This window comes from Gobius niger (genome assembly GCF_951799975.1).
Source record: "Gobius niger genome assembly, chromosome: 14".
In the NCBI taxonomy this organism is placed as follows: Eukaryota; Metazoa; Chordata; class Actinopteri; order Gobiiformes; family Gobiidae; genus Gobius; species Gobius niger.
In genome coordinates, this window is record NC_136865.1 from 2,243,043 (window position 1) to 2,260,000 (window position 16,958).

Genomic DNA, 16,958 nt, shown 5'->3' on the forward strand with positions numbered 1-16,958 from the left:
TTCAGCCCTGGTCCTCTTCAGCCCTGGTCCTCTTCAGTCCTGATCCTCTTCAGTCCTGATCCTCTTCAGCCGTGGTCCTAATCAGTTCTGGTCGTCTTCAGTCCTGATCCTCTTCAGTCCTGGTCCTCTTCAGCCGTGTTCCTATTCAGTCCTGGTCCTCTTCAGTCCTGGTCCTCTTGCATCTTGGTCCTCCTCAGTCCTGGTCCTCTTCAGTCCTGATCTTCTTCAGTCCTAGTACTCTTCAGCCCTGGTCCTCTTCAGTCCTGGTCCTCTTCAGTCCTGGTCCTCTTCAGTCCTGGTCCTCTTCAGTCCTTATCCTCTTCAGTCCTGGTCCTCTTCAGCCCTGGTCCTCTTCAGTCCTGGTCCTCTTCAGTCCTGGTCCTCTTCAGCCCTGGTCCTCTTCAGTCCTGGTCCTCTTCAGCCCTGGTCCTCTTCAGTCCTGGTCCTGTTCAGTCCTGGTCCTCTTCAGCCCTGGTCCTCTTCAGCCCTGGTCCTAATCAGTCCTGATCCTCTTCAGTCCTGATCCTCTTCAGTCCTGGTCCTCTTCAGCCCTGGTCCTCTTCAGTCCTGGTCCTCTTCAGTCCTGGTCCTCTTCAGCCCTGGTCCTCTTCAGTCCTGGTCCTCTTCAGCCCTGGTCCTCTTCAGTCCTGGTCCTGTTCAGTCCTGGTCCTCTTCAGTCCTGGTCCTCTTCAGCCCTGGTCCTCTTCAGTCCTGGTCCTCTTCAGTCCTGGTCCTCTTCAGCCCTGGTCCTCTTCAGTCCTGGTCCTCTTCAGCCCTGGTCCTCTTCAGTCCTGGTCCTGTTCAGTCCTGGTCCTCTTCAGCCCTGGTCCTCTTCAGCCCTGGTCCTAATCAGTCCTGATCCTCTTCAGTCCTGATCCTCTTCAGTCCTGGTCCTCTTCAGTCCAGGTCCTCTACAGCCCCACATTTGCTGCGGAGGCCGGGCCGGGTGAAACAGGGCGAACATGGAGAATGTGGAATCTGGTAGAAAGACTTTAAAGCATTTATGAAGACATTCTCCTCATCGTCAATGTACTTACATCAGAGTGACTATTGAAACACAGACACACGCCCCTAAACTCCCGTATATGGGCATGACAAGAGCGGGACATGAGCCTGAGGAGCGTGTTGGGTAGACAAACAAAATACTCTTAGTAGATATCCAAAAAGGTACTTGAAAAAGTACTTTGTGAACATTGTATTATATTATACATCTAAGAGTCCATATACTGGGACAGAGTAAAGTCAGATACTGTGCAAATGAGATTCTCACACATCGTTCTTGAGATAAAGACAGGAAATTAACGTTCTGATTAAATTAAATTAATTAGTAAGACGTTTTTGTCACTGAACATATTTAGTCACAGTGAGCAGAGTCACCAAATGTTTTACTCAAGAAAAGCCCAGAGAAGTCATGTTGGGAGGCAGAACCACAAAGTGCTTCGTGAGGAGTGCAGTGCAGCAGAACTACAGCCTGCTCTAAATGAATGGTCATATTTACACGGCACTTTTCCACCTGCTTCAGGCTCAGAGCACTTTACATCGAACCACTCAGCCTCTCCATGCACCATTGTTGACCTGTATGGCCTGTATGGAAAAAGGAACATATGAACTTACTCTCTAATTGGGTTTGAAAATAATCTTACAACACTGAGCACTGAACAGTGCTGAGTACCTGGAAACTCAGGAATTGAGATGTCCAGGTACAACAGCATCTCGTCTTTGTACAGATATTGGTCCTCACTTGCAGTACTCTGGAGCGCATGAACACATCGGGGTAGGTAATTATCTCGCTTCAGCCAACTCCTTTTGCGCTATCATTTATATGTAATGATGTGAGCATGTAAATTAAGACATTAAATTGCCCAAATAAAATACTACTACTACCACTACTACTACACCGGGACGGCTGGTATCAATGGTGGCAAGTGGTAAATGGTCTCAACTTATACACTGCGTTCCAAATTATTATGCAAATGACATTTTTCTAAGATTTTCTAAATTGTCAACTCAAATGAGAGTCAGCATAATTTTCAAGTCTTTAGCTGGTTGAGGATCAATTAAATGTGGTGGAAAAAATTTCCTAGTGATAACGGTATTTTTTTCAAAAATAAATATAGTAAAAACCTCAAAATCCACTGTTCCAAATTATTATGCAACTCATCGTTTCAATACATTTTAAAGCATGTAATTAACTGAAAATGGTCATTTGTTGAATGTGTAGCATTAGGAGGTCATATTTACTGAAATCAAAAGCTATGTCAATCAAAAAAATATTAACAGGTCAAGTTATATTTGACCATAGGAGCCCTTGTGTGATAGCAGCTTCAAAATTCTTAAATCCATTAAACTTGTGAGTTTTTGGACAGTTTCTGCTTGGATTTCTTTGCAGGATGTGAGAATAGCCTCCCAGAGCTGCTGTTTGGAGGAAAACTGCCTCCCACCATCATAGAAGTTTTTTTTGTTGAGGCTCCAAAGGTTCTCAATAGGGTTGAGGTCAGGGGAGGGGGGGGTCCACATCATGAGTTTCTCTCCTTTTATGCCCATAGCAGCCAGTGATGCAGAGGTTTTCTTTACAGCAGGACATGGTGCGTTGTCATGCATGAAGAGGATCTTGTTCGGGAAAACACGGCTCTTCATTTTGTAGCATAGAAGACAGTTGTCAGTCAGAAACTTCACATATTTTTCAAAGGCCATTTTCACACCTTCAGGAAGCCCAAAAGGGCCTAAAGGGGCCGACCAGCTCTCTCACCATGATTCTGGCCCAAAACATGACTCCGCCCCCTCCTCACTGACGTCACAGCCTTGTTGGGAAATTGTGGCCATTCACCAACCATCCACTACTCCATTGATTTGACCATCCAGGGTTACACGGCCTCATCAGTGAACAAGACTGTTTGAAAATGAGTCTTCATGTATTTCTGAGCCACTGCAGCCGTTTCTGTTCATGAGCATTCAATTAACCATTTAGGGGAGGCCCGGATAGAAGGTTTATGCACAACTGCAGCCTCTGGAGGGTCCTACACCTTGATGTTCGGGAGACTCCAGAGGCACCAGCAGCTTCAAATACCTGTATGCTGCTTTGTAGCATCTGTTCTCCTAATCTGATGTGTTTGTCTGGCAGAAACCGTCCATATTGTGCCTTTATCGGCATAAACCCGAGTGTGTCTGAATCATCCACAAATCTCTTATCTGTACGATGATTACGCTTAATCTTTCATGAAATATCGAAGGTTTTCATACCTAGACCAAGGCATTCAACTATTTCACGCTTTTCGTCTGCAGAGAGATCCTTTTTCTTTACCATATTGCTTGAAAATGATGATCTGCATAATAAAGTGGAACACCCTTTTTCAGTAGTTTTTCCCTTAACTGGGCTTAACCTGACAACTAATTATCCCAGGTCTCTGAGATTAATGTCAGTGATTCATAGAGCCCCGAGACACGATACCATCCACAAGTTTCATTATTTTTTTTATTTTTTTTACCTTTTTGACACAAAAATACAATTTGCATAATAATTTGGAACACAGTGTATAGCCTGATCTCAATATCATTTCAACCTGAAAAGTCTCACTGAGACAGAATGGCGGCATGTGTTTTATTAATGAACATCACTCAACGAAGAGATTGACCAGGGGAAAAAAGGGGATCCTGAGTGATGAGCAGCTGGAGCGGCCTATGTCTTCTAGGTTGAATTTGAGCAGACCTTCATTGAACCACTGTGGGGAGATCTCAAACGTCCAGTTCATGTAGTCATTGAAGGCTTTTTGCCAAGAAGAATGGGCCGCGTCACCATCAGAACCTCATCCTCAACGACCACAAAAGACTCCAAGCTGTCATTGATGTTAAAGGGGGCAATAACAGTATTAAAAACTGGGGTATGCAAACTTTTGATCAGCGCCATTTTCATACTTTCTCTTTTCATTATGACTTAAAAATAGCCAACTAAAAACCAAGCGTTTTGTGTAAAAAAAAAATTAAAAAAAGTTCTGGCAGGGTAGATGAACTTTTGAGCACAACTGTGATGCTGCAAATAGTCGAAACTAACTCTAATTAGATCTAAAAATAAGAATATTTACATTAAGAATTGAACCATTTACTCAATGAATCGATGAATTAAACCAGCCCTAATAAACACTGTCGTTTTACACACATACATGACAGTGACCAGCTGACCACACATGGTCCCAGCACATACACACATACACTAACATGACAGTGACCAGCTGACCGCACATGGTCCCAGCACATACACACATACACATACATGACAGTGACCAGCTGACCGCACATGGTCCCAGCACATACATGACAGTGACCAGCTGACCGCACATGGTCCCAGCACATACATGACAGTGACCAGCTGACCGCACATGGTCCCAGCACATACATGACAGTGACCAGCTGACCGCACATGGTCCCAGCACATACATGACAGTGACCAGCTGACCGCACATGGTCCCAGCACATACATGACAGTGACCAGCTGACCACACATGGTCCCAGCACATACACACATACACTAACATGACAGTGACCAGCTGACCGCACATGTTCCCAGCACATACATGACAGTGACCAGCTGACCACACATGGTCCCAGCACATACACACATACACTAACATGACAGTGACCAGCTGACCGCACATGTTCCCAGCACATACATGACAGTACCAGCTGACCACACATGGTCCCAGCACATACATGACAGTGACCAGCTGACCACACATGGTCCCAGCACATACATGACAGTACCAGCTGACCACACATGGTCCCAGCACATACATGACAGTACCAGCTGACCACACATGGTCCCAGCACATACATGACAGTGACCAGCTGACCACACATGGTCCCAGCACATACATGACAGTGCCTTGATGCCTTGATGTTTGGTGCAGCTGTGAGGCCACTTCTGTTGTGATATTGGGCTTTACAAAACCATTCAACTTGAAACTTGACTGGGAGTCCTGGAGCACGTGAAGCGCACTGAAGTCCCACAGAGGCTCCTCAATGGTCACGTTCACTCGTGCGCGGCTTCTCAAAACACTGGAGAAAGGAGCTAAACAGTTTCTGATTGGGGCGCTGAGGAACCCGGGGTGATTAGACTGTGGGTCACGTTTTTAAAGCCCTTTGATCGCAGCGCTACAGCGGGACCGAGGCACATTCTCTCTTCTCCTGGGACTGTTCACTTCACAGTGGGATAGATGCAGCTCTCTATCATGGGAGAGCGTGAAAGGATGTAAATGCAAATAAAAGTCGTGAGGCTGCGATAGTTTTGGTGAAATTAGTCAAGCCGAGGAAGAAAGAGAGAGCAGGCGCTCTGCGGTGCTGGTGAAGGAGCTGCATGTAGCACATTCAGCCGCACGAGTCTGTCTGTACTAAAACCAGATACTCTGGTCCAATGGACTTCCATGGCCACTTCTATCAGGAGCTTTCTTTTATATCTCTGGACGTGCTTATTGGCGTGTCAAGAGGGACAGGCCAAAGATAAATCGGTACCGAAAAATGTGGTTGTTTTAAATTGTTTAATAATTTACTAGAAAATGTGTCACAGCCTGGTACCGGTGTAAAGGTTTTAAACTACCCCCCATTTCAGGCTACCCCCCGGTAATTTGAAATCAGTTTCAAGTTACCCCCGGGGGTAAGATAAACGCGATTTCAAGCTACCCCCCTGATTTCAGATTACCCCCTCTCAACTGCTTTCTTCATTCATAAGATACCTTACAGGAACCGCGGTTGGAGCTGTAACCTTAAAGGAACAGGCCACCGTTTTTACATGCTGAGATATGTTCTTACCTTAGCTCCTCTATAGCTCCAAAACTGTAGCTTCTATCTTGACCTGTTTTGGAGCTATAGAGGAGAGAGGGAGAGGCTAAATGCTAACGCCGTCTGCGCTGTGTTTACGTGACTGAAGGCACGGGTGAAGATCAGACAGGTCCTAAAGAACTCGTCAAAGCTAAGGTAAGAACATATCTCAGTATGTAAAAACGGTGGCCTGTTCCTTTAAGGATAGTGGAGTTTACGAACTAAAACTAACCTTACCAGATGAAAAGTTACGAGAGTTGTAGATATTATTAGCAATTAACATCCGGGCATTTTCTATTTAACACAGCCGTGCCAAACAAACAATACATTTTGCGACGGGGGTAATCTGAAATCGGGGGGGGGGGGGGGGGGGGGGGGGGGGGGGGGTGGTAACTTGAAATCAGTTTCAGGTTGCCCCTGGGGGTAATTTGAAATCAATTTCAAGTTGTAGTAGTAGTCCATTTTTTGAATATTGTAAGGATCATTCGGGTGCTCAAACCCCTCCACCACGTTAAGATGGCTGTTCCAGAAGGGGCAATAATAAATAACTCTAAGAAGTTGTTATTATTTTACAGCTAAAATTAAAATTACATTAAAAAACATAGGGCAATGACTTTAAACCAGTGTTTCTCCGAGTGGAGTCTGGAGCCCCCTGGAGGGTCTCACAGACACTATACAGGGCCCCCCAAAGCTGTCAAAAAAACAAGTACATTGAAGAAAAAAAAAGGGAAGTACTATAGTGAACCAGATTTGATCTACAGACATTGCTATGTTGCTTTTTTATTTAATTTTGACTATAAAATTATGAGAAAATGCCTTTGCCTTTTCAATTATTATTGCGAGGGGGCCCTGAGAGAATTTAACATAGGTGAATGAGTGAATAATGACGACAGTGTAGCACTTTGAGAAACTTAGTATAACAGACAAGTGTAAGCCATTATTATTATTATGATTATTATTATTATTATTATTATTATTATTATTATTATTATTATTAAAGTTACTTTTTTAACAAATAAACGTGCATTTCCTTTCCAAATGTATTTATTTATTTTTTTATAATCATTAGCGTTTGGGAAGTGCTGTTAAGGTCATGTTCGTAGCAGCCAAAGGGGTAAACAAAGCGAAAAAACCCTGACATTTTTCATTTACTGGAACAAATGCTTTATTGTGAACACATTGTGGACACATGATGTTTCTAATAAAGGAATATTCAGCAAAATGGCGAGGAACAAAATGGTTTGACAATCCACAAAAACAGACAATGCTAACAGGAAGCATACGTTAGCTTTATGCCACGCTATGCTAACGTTAGCAAACTGCCGTGTTTTGCTTCTACTGAACAATTTGCTGTGACAAAGCTCTCAAATGGACTCGATTTTGATGATTTCAGTGAGATGTTTCCTTCAGTTGTATGACGGTTGCCGTGGCAATAGCTAATTTAAATAATTCCATGTTTTTTGATTCTAAAGATGACGGTATGTAAGTGTATCTATAGCAACTAGCGCATTCTAGCCAGCTTTACTCTTCAGGTGAGAGTAAACAGCTCGCACGGTGGCACAGAAGTCGTTTTTCTGCAAATTATCTCAACAAAACGTCTAAATTCAACCTTCAAAGGAGCCATGGACGGTAAGTGTCGAGTGCTAATAAGCCTTTGACTTGGTTTTTCATCGAGTTTTAGAGGGAAAGACGTCAAAATATGTTGTAGCATCGACCAGACCATAGTTTCTGGGTTGTATCTGTTAGCCCTGTTTCTAGACTTAAAAAAAACTATTGATAGTGTCAAAACATGACCTTGAATGATAGCAGAACTCAAGTAGGCAACTTTCCTTCGCTTTTATCAATGTTACCTCGACAAATACATACTTTAAGATGATGTTTTGTGGTTTCACTGTCACTAACTCCATGGTGTCAAGTGCTAATAAGCGTCTTACATCAAGTGAGGGACGGAAGGGGCATTAAAATATGTTGTAACATCTACCTGACCATAGTTTGTGGATTTTATGTGGATTTTAAACTATATGTGAGCGTATCTGGCTCTTGAGACCTGTTAGTGCTATTTCCAGACTTCAAAAACTATTGATAGTGTCAAAACATGACCTTAAATGATAGCTGAACTCAAGTAGGCAACTTTGCTTCGCTTTTGTCAATGTTACATCGACAAAAACATACTTTATGATGTTTTTTGCTTTCACTGTCACTAATAACACCTTGTTTCTTCACAGAGAGGCGGAGAAGTCCTCGTCTTCAAGAGAACGGATACTACAGCGCTGATGGGAGGCCCTCTATCAACTACAGTGACTCTCCGCGCAGGTGAGTATCTTTGCAGCCATTTTATTGATGGTAGACTATTGTTATTTATATTACGACGCCTTTAAAGTTGAGACATGTTTTTATAAACCAATCCCTCTGGAGACGTGGTGTGTTAAAACTGTACTACGATACTTAGAAATGAGTGTGAGCTACAGTTAACAGTTTAAAATGCTGAAAATACTCATTGTGAGCATAAAACAAATAGGTGTAGAGCCTTTAAACTGTAAAGGAATGCAAATCTGTTGATCCAGCCCCTAATAACACATGTTTCTCTCTTCCAGGTCACCAAAAAAGAGTGGCCAGAGGTCCCCTACAGCGCCCCCAGCTGTCGATGGCTTTGTGACGGGTCATGCATTCATCATCTCCCTCTGCGTCATCGTTTGGGTTTCCTGCATCAGCATGACCTACATCTCGTTGATGCTGCGCGAACAGCCGAAAATGAAAAGCAACGAGTCAGTCCAGCTGTCGGTCCCAGACCAATCGCTGAAAACGCCGAGCGACGAGTCAGTCCAGCCGTCGGTCCCAGACCAATCGCTGAAAACGCCGAGCGACGAGTCAGTCCAGCCGTCGGTCCCAGACCAATCGCTGAAAACGCCGAGCGACGAGTCAGTCCAGCCGTCGGTCCCAGACCAATCGCTGAAAACAACGAGCGACGAGTCAATCCTGTCGCCAAAGCCGGATGGACAGCGGAACTTCCCTGGAAAATCACAAGGTATATTCAGAGTAATGTTGTACAGTATTACAGGCATACAAAGCCAACTTTTTGGAGGTTTAAGTAATGTCTAAAATGTCTAAAATGTACCGCGTCATTCATAGTGTTTTGCGTAATCCTGTCGTGATCCTGTTTAACTTGGTCACTGCTTCTTCTGCTGTTGAAGTGCCCCAATGTGTACACATTTTAAAACCCATAATACAACATTGGATCGGTTCTGAATAGATTGTAAATCGCTCTGTCTGAAAGTTTGTTTTTAGATTAGTTAAGTTATTCCTACTGCTGCCTGAGGGGGGAGTTCTAGACGAACTCTTGACCAGCTCAGTTGATTTTAAAATATGAATTGTCTTATGTTTATTAACCCCTTAACTCCCACCTGAACCGAGCACACACTGGCTTTACCCCAGTCCAAAAGCTTCTGGAAAAAAGCTGGGAATATAGCAACAAAACTGAGACAAAAACAATGATGCAAATGTAACAAAAAAGTGACGAAAAATTGATGAAAAAGTGGCAAAAATGTGACAAAAAAATGACAAAAACGTGATAAAAATTTGACCAAAAAATGACAAAAATTTGACAAAAATTTGACAAAATTTGACAAAAATTTGACAAAAAATGACAAAAAAGCTACAAAAATGAGTTGAATACCCAAGAAAATAATGATGGAAAAAAAAAATCTGATGACGTGAGGAAAAAGATCCTCTCGGGTCAGGCGGGAGTTAAGAGGTTAAGCCTAAAGACTACACGTGTACTAATGAAAATCTTTTGTCTTCCTCAGATTTCACGATCCTGGGATCCCGCTCTTCAGACACGTACGCACGCATGGGCTACATCGAGAAAATGCTGAACTGGATGTTTCCCAAGCACGCCTGGATTCTTCACAAATGGCAGAATCTGGTGCCTGGGTTCTGCTGGCCATTCCAAGGATCTGCTGGCCAACTCCACGTCCAGCTGGACAAACCTACCCACATCAGCCACGTCACGGTAGGACACATCACCAAAGCCCAGTCCCCGACAGGAGAAAATCTCTCCGCGCCAAGACTGTTCTCCGTCTATGTAAGTATCTGAGACATTATTTAAAGCCAATGGAAAATTAATATTATGTTGTTTGTTAAATGTAATGTCTGTTTTTTTTTGTGCTTTCAGGGAGTGGAAAGCAGCGACAACAGTGAGACGCTACTGGGTCGATTCGAGTTCGACGCGAGCGGAGAAGCCTTTCAGACGTTCCCCGTGGATCCCGCCGTCCAGAAGGCCTTCAAGGACGTCCGACTCAACGTGGAGAGCAACTGGGGAAACAGCGAGTACACTTGCCTTTACAACTTCAAGGTGCACGAGACCCCGGTGCAGCCTTAGGGGGCGAGCGTGACTCCAACGGCGCAGGGAAAATGGTGTTAGAGTTGACTCTGGACAAATTGGCTTTAGTCACAGAGTCAATGTAGTTTTCTGGACATGTGACAGTGAATGGACTTTGGAGGGGATGTCAGGAGTTTAGTTGGTGGGTTTATAGGTATAGAAGACCTGTGAAACCGCTTAGAATCTGGATGGATTTAGGTGGGTTTATAGGTGAAGACCTGTGAAACCGCTTAGAATCTGGAAGGATTTAGGTGGGTTTATAGGTGAAGACCTGTGAAACCGCTTAGAATCTGGAAGGATTTAGGTGGGTTTATAGGTGAAGACCTGTGAAACCACTTAGAATCTGAAGGATTTAGGTGGGTTTATAGGTGAAGACCTGTGAAACCACTTAGAATCTGGAAGGATTTAGGTGGGTTTATAGGTATAGGAGACCTGTGAAACCGCTTAGAATCTGGATGGATTTAGGTGGGTTCATAGGTATAGGAGACCTGTGAAACCGCTTAGAATCTGGAAGGATTTAGGTGGGTTTATAGGTGAAGACCTGTGAAACCGCTTAGAATCTGGAAGGATTGAGGTGGGTTTATAGGTATAGGAGACCTGTGAAACCGCTTAGAATCTGGAAGGATTTAGGTGGGTTTATAGGTGAAGACCTGTGAAACCGCTTAGAATCTGGAAGGATTTAGGTGGGTTTATAGGTGAAGACCTGTGAAACCGCTTAGAATCTGGAAGGATTTAGGTGGGTTTATAGGTGAAGACCTGTGAAACCGCTTAGAATCTGGAAGGATTTAGGTGGGTTTATAGGTGAAGACCTGTGAAACCGCTTAGAATCTGGATGGATTTAGGTGGGTTTATAGGTATAGGAAACCTGTGAAACCGCTTATAATTATGTATTGGTCTTAACGTGGTCCGACCTTTAAGTTCCACGGTACCCAAGTTTCTCAGTTTGTATCTCGGGGCGCCGTCGTACAAACAGGGAACATACAGTAGGTGCCTGGGAACGCAGGGCGGACACATTTGGGCATTTGCAGATTTAACAGCGCCGAGGTTCTCTGGAGGTTTGAGCAGGCCCAACACCTTAACTGTAGCCAATAGCGAGGCTTTGAATACTCACTGTTTGTCCCGCTGATGTATTGACCCAACCAGCAAGCGAGGTTACGAGAACTTGGCTGGCTGGTGACTCAATGCAGCAGCGGACCAACGAGTGCCGTTCCTTTGCGGATAACTTTATCTGATTCCACATCACATTGATATCAAATTTATCACTTGCTCACAAATGAATCAATTCCACTTTGACATCATCCTGGTTGTTCGCAGCACTGTTCACATGTCCAGAAACTTACAAAATGATAGAGAGGGGTCATGTCCTTTTAATGTCATGTTAATGTCTATGTCGTGTTTACTAGCGTCTTTTTGTCTCCCTTGTTTGCTTCCTCATTTCAGGTTTTCGATGGTCCTTAACACTGTTTGTCTCTCTCCAGGTTACACCAGTGATTCTTCTACAGGCAGTGGTGTCCAAAGGCACCATTAAGGGCGGCACGGAGGAGTTTGCATGTTCTCCCCGTGTCTGCGTAGGTTTCCTCCGGGTACTCCGGTTTCCCCTACCACAAGAAACATGCACAATCGGTTCCTCTCTGGGGCCGGGACTCCCCTGAAAAAGAGATTTAGTCGTCTCAGTGGGAGTGACTTTAGGTCGAGGCGCTGCAGGTGAATAGGGAAAAACATTTATTTACTTCTCTCCTGTTTCATATAGAAATTAGACATTTAATACAATTGGTCGATACGTTTCACGTGATTGAATCTTCCTGTTTGACATGATTAGCTGTAAAAAGTTTATATTTTTACATAGTTGACCTTGTACTGACCATTTTTTCGATTGTTATTCATATCACGTGGTAACATTCACTTTACAGCCTGATAAACGCCATGGTTAGTGCGAGCTTAACCCCTTTACTCCCACCTGAACCAAGCACATTTTCTCCAGTTTGGCTTTACCCCAATCCAAAAGCTTCTGGAAAAAAGATGTGAAAATAGCAACAAAACTGAGACGAAAACAATGATGGAAATGTGACAAAAAGTTACAAAAATGAGTTGAATACCCAACAAAACTGGATGGAAAAAAAAAATCTGACGTGAGGAAAAAGATCCTCTCGGTTCAGGCGGGCGATAAGAGGTACCTTATGCCTCAGAAACTCACTCTGAAGCTGTTGTGTTCTGATTTGGTCGGTCTGCTGCCTCCTCTCTGTTTCCTCTTCTTTGCAGCAGAGCGGTTTGTGGCGAGGGGGCGTGGCCGACTCCTCCCGGCGCCGCAGATCAGCCTCAGTGTGATGTACCCGGATGTCTCAGCACCAGTCTGCCAGATAACTCCGTCCTGGATCTCCTCGTCCAGCTCCCTGCCTCCACTGCCTGCTCCAAGTCTGTGAGAAAAATAAACTGTTGAACTTGCCTCTGGCTTCTGTCTCTGTTTTAGGGTCCAATAGTTAAACTCAACATGGCTATTTTAGCCATTCCAAAGTAAACTAGCCATTTATATGATATATTGTACCTCTACCACTATGGAGTACTTTTTTTTGTGAGTATTTTCTGGGGGTATTTTACCAACCCGGACGAGAAGACGCTTGGTTTCAGTTAACTCCGCCCCCTCTCTCCGAGTTGATGCCGCTCATGCAACTTTAGCAGTAGTAGAAATAAATATCACAGCAATAAGTGAAGCTACTTCACAGTGCAGTTATAGGGAGTTGATGTCTGCAACACAGCTTCATTATGGCTCACACACATTATCATTAGCACGCATTGTGATTTACTCACCGCTCTGGCCGCTCCATCCGGTGCTTTTCTTGTGGGAATCGCACTGGTTATAAGAGTTAATCCACTTTAGTTCTGGCCAAGGTTCACCAAACATCCATCAGTGAAGTGACAGTCACAGACAAACACATTCTGGCTGGTCGTCGCTGAATCCCGGAGAGAAACTCCAACCTGGCGAGTGGCCTCTTCTTTTGGCAGGATAGATAAAGTCCTGTCCTCTCGCAGTCAAATGCACATTTTCGACGAGACATTACTGTTTGGTAAGAAAAAAAGAATAGGTGGTGTCTGGAGTAGGATAGAAAGGTGCCTCTTCTTCACAGCTTCAACACAAACATGACTGTTCGGATGCTGAGGGGGTGCGTTTGTTTACTCTGCAGGGGCGGAGTAAACTAACTTCAGTATATACTTTAGTATAAAACTGAAGTATGTACAGCAGCGCAGGCACTTCCTTTATTTATTTTTCTTTCTGAACAACAGAAATAACGAAAAAGCTGTTTTACTAATTAAAATCAGGCCGTAAAGCCTTACATTACAGACGTCAGGCACTTCCTGGTTTTACAAGCTCACGAAATCCACGTAAAATGGGCACAAGCCAGTCCTGTAAAGGAGAGGGCGGAGCCGCAGAGAGCAGGATGCAGGATGCAGGAGGATTACTCAGACATTGCCGGAATGAAGCGGAAAAAAAACACTCTGGGGTATTTTTGATCAGGAGCCAGAGCTGTTTTTTCCTATACGCAGACCACGCAAGGTGCATAGGGCCCCGCATCTCAGTCAAACTACGGTGTTGTTGATCAACAGCACGCACTCACTCTCCGCCTACTTTGCCACATATAACACCAAAACAGAGCAGTCTGCTGAAGTGGTGAGCAGGAGAGACCGACCGCCTTCCCTCTGCCTCCCGGTGCTCGCTTCGCCTCATGTGCGCCTCCTCCGCGGCTGCATCATGTCACCGTGTCCCGGGCGCTGCTCTCATGTTTTCTCTCGGGGCATCGGCCACGCACTCATAAACTCTCTTCTTGTTGTGTCTGGTGGAGAAGCAGGACAGTAGTTTGATGGACAAACGAGAGTAAAGCCGTGTCCGGGGCCTTTTTGTCTCAAAGAGGAGTTGAATCCACACGGTTCTCAGTAACTTACAGTAACTCTGGTTCTCTGAATGTGCACAGTCTATGACGAGTTGGGCGACTCACAGGCTAATTCTCAGTGGTCTGACAGAAATAACCGTCAGGTGCAGGTTTTAGTTTTGAAACAGCGGTTCCCAAACTGTGGGTCAGGGCCAGAAGTGAGAGAATGGGACCATTTGCCATTTTAAAAAGTGGGGGAAATAAACTAGTAGTCCTAAATCCCAGTTGAACAATGGCTTAGTGGTTCGTGGCTCTCACACAGAGGTGGGTCCGCTCTTCATCGAATAACCATGGGATGCGTACTGTAGGGCCCCCATGTGGATTTTTGCTTAGGGCCCCAGAAAGGCCAGCACCGGCTCTGGAAATAGCATTACAACATGGTTAAAAGCTCCAAAAAGCAGATTTTTTGATTTTGCATGATATAGGACCTTTAAGATGAAATTGAAGTTGGGTCCCGAGGTGGAAAAAATATATATATATTTTTAGCATTTGTTCTTAGAGAAGAACACGTGAATGTCAAAATTGTTTGTAAGGCCTGAGGAACAAACACGTCATGAGTGAGTCTTAATGCCATCTTTTGTCTGTCCTGTTTCATCAACACAATACATCAATACTTCACCGACTACTTTCCCACTCTGACTGGTGTAAGTATTTTGGCTCACAGACTCCTGCTCACTTCAGGAGTCTGAGCGCGTCAGAGGAGTGAGTCATCCACCGAACCCTCCGCTCTCCAAGGCCCAATCCCTCCCATAATTCACCTCCCCATCCCCCTCAACACAGCCTGTAATCCGCCAAACAACCACTGCTCCTGTGGATCTCACTCAGTATGAGTTCAGTGTTCAGTAAATGCTCCGTGTGCCGGAGCTCGTCTCTCCCAGCGGGCTTTGATCAGGGGGTTTCCACCAGACACAGGAAAGACACGGGAATGATACCTGCATGATACAAACCTGCACATGGAAGCCACAAAATCAGAGTGATGGGTCCATTTGGTTTGTATGAGCGCGTTAAACGCTCAATAAACTCCCCAGTAATAATAATAATAATAATAATAATAATAATAATAATAATAATAATAATAATAATAATGCATCTGTGTTATATATTTCTGGACACTCAAAGACCCTTTACATTGCATTAGTCATTCACTCCACACTTGGTGGTGGTAAGCTACTATGTTAGCCACAGCGGCCCTGGGGTAGTGTTGCGGTAGTTACTTTGAAAAAGTAATCTGATTACTGATTTTCCTTGTCTTGTATGATTGAATGTTTTGTGTTGGTATGAGTTATATTTTGTTTGGTATTTGTTTAGTTTTATTTCAGTGATACCTTGACATGAGTTGTTTACACTGGGACCGTTTTCCGTTGCCTAAAGTCACTGTTATGATCCGTCTCCATCTACAGCAGGGGTGCCCAAACTTGAGAGCCAAAATGAGAGCCAAAATGAGAGCCAAAATGAAAAAGTGCATGTGGTCCGCGGGCGAAACACGGCAAAGTCAAGCATAAAACACATAAAACTGCAAATCATACTAGTCACTTTATTCTATTTTTGGATAGACTATACATTTGCATTTGATTCTATCTATGCAAATAACATGCTACATTAAAACAAACGTTAACTATGGCAAAAGCCTAGTTTCAGTCGAACAAAATCAACTATTGTAGCAATTTAGCACAAAATGTAAACGACGCCTGAATCTACAGCATCGACAGTTCATTTCAAAATACACGTCAATGATCTGTAGTGACTTAATCTCATTCATTTGTTGGCGCAAAGAAAATGCCACATTAGATAATTTTGAAAGTTTCAGTTCGGCATAAGTCAATTTTTAACATGTACCTTTGCAATAAAAGTTGGGAACATGTGAAAGTGTTTGTGCTGCAACGCTCTGTGATAAACAACAAGACACCACAACAGTGAAAGAAGTGAAACAGCGCCCCCAATGTGACGCTGGTGGCCAAAAAGTGTACTGCATCCATATTTACCATTGAGAATGAATGGGAGAAAGTTGATATTAGCCATACGCAACGCAACAGTAGGTCACTCTCTGGCTGGCCAATTGTTCCGGAGGGCCAAATTAGGCCCGCGAGCCTCACTTTGGGCACCCCTGATCTGCAGAATCTACTTTGATAAATAAACATTCAAACATGTGAAAACTGCAGATGGTCTATGTTGTTTTCTGATCTGCTACAGTAACATGACCACAGGCTTTTGGTGCAAAACATCTGGTCTTCACATCTGGGCCACAGGGCTGCTCAGTAATGGAAATAATCATAAAAATCATGATTATTTATTAGTTGAAACGTTGTTCTTTCTACAACAGTGTAAGAACAGTGTAACAATGATAATACTGGGGAAAGAAGTGCAAAAGAGAAATCAGAATGTTTATAACAGACGTTTGAATTTCTGGATTACCTAGAGGTCATTCTTCTTCCATAAACTGTGTGTGATGTCTCTGTAGAACACATGTACAGAGGGTTGTTGAACACATTCATTATAAATAAGCATACAAAAGTAAAAAAGAGTCATGTTAAAGTCAAGCTGCTGACTCAAGTCGATCGGACAGAGGTTCATTAAAACAAAGTTCTTCACAGTAGTAAAACAAAGTCTGGTTCGCCGCATGACTGGTCATTTCAGAGCAGGACTCGCAGATGACTTCTAAAGTCCACATCGGGGCGGGTGACGGGTCAGAACGGTCGGCGTCTAAATAGATTTGATCAGAATGAACTACATTTTTATGCCTGGCATGGATCAGATGAATGAGGAGAGAGTACAGAGGCTGGACAGAATGCTCAGATGTGTGTGTGTAAATCAGACAGCTGGCCAGACTAATACAAACACCAGAGGCCTCA

At 43.8% G+C, this 16,958-nt stretch overlaps 1 protein-coding gene across 1 annotated transcript in view; it reads left to right on the forward strand.

Moving 5' to 3' along the window:
* Positions 1–2,907: 2,907 nt before the first annotated feature.
* Positions 2,908–16,958, forward strand: part of arhgef2a (Rho guanine nucleotide exchange factor (GEF) 2a) — a 125,672-nt gene continuing 111,621 nt past the window's right edge. Inside the window, exon 1 of the mRNA XM_079570543.1 lies at positions 2,908–2,912. The gene's annotated coding sequence lies outside the window, so the exon portion shown is untranslated. The remainder of the gene's footprint in view (positions 2,913–16,958) is intronic.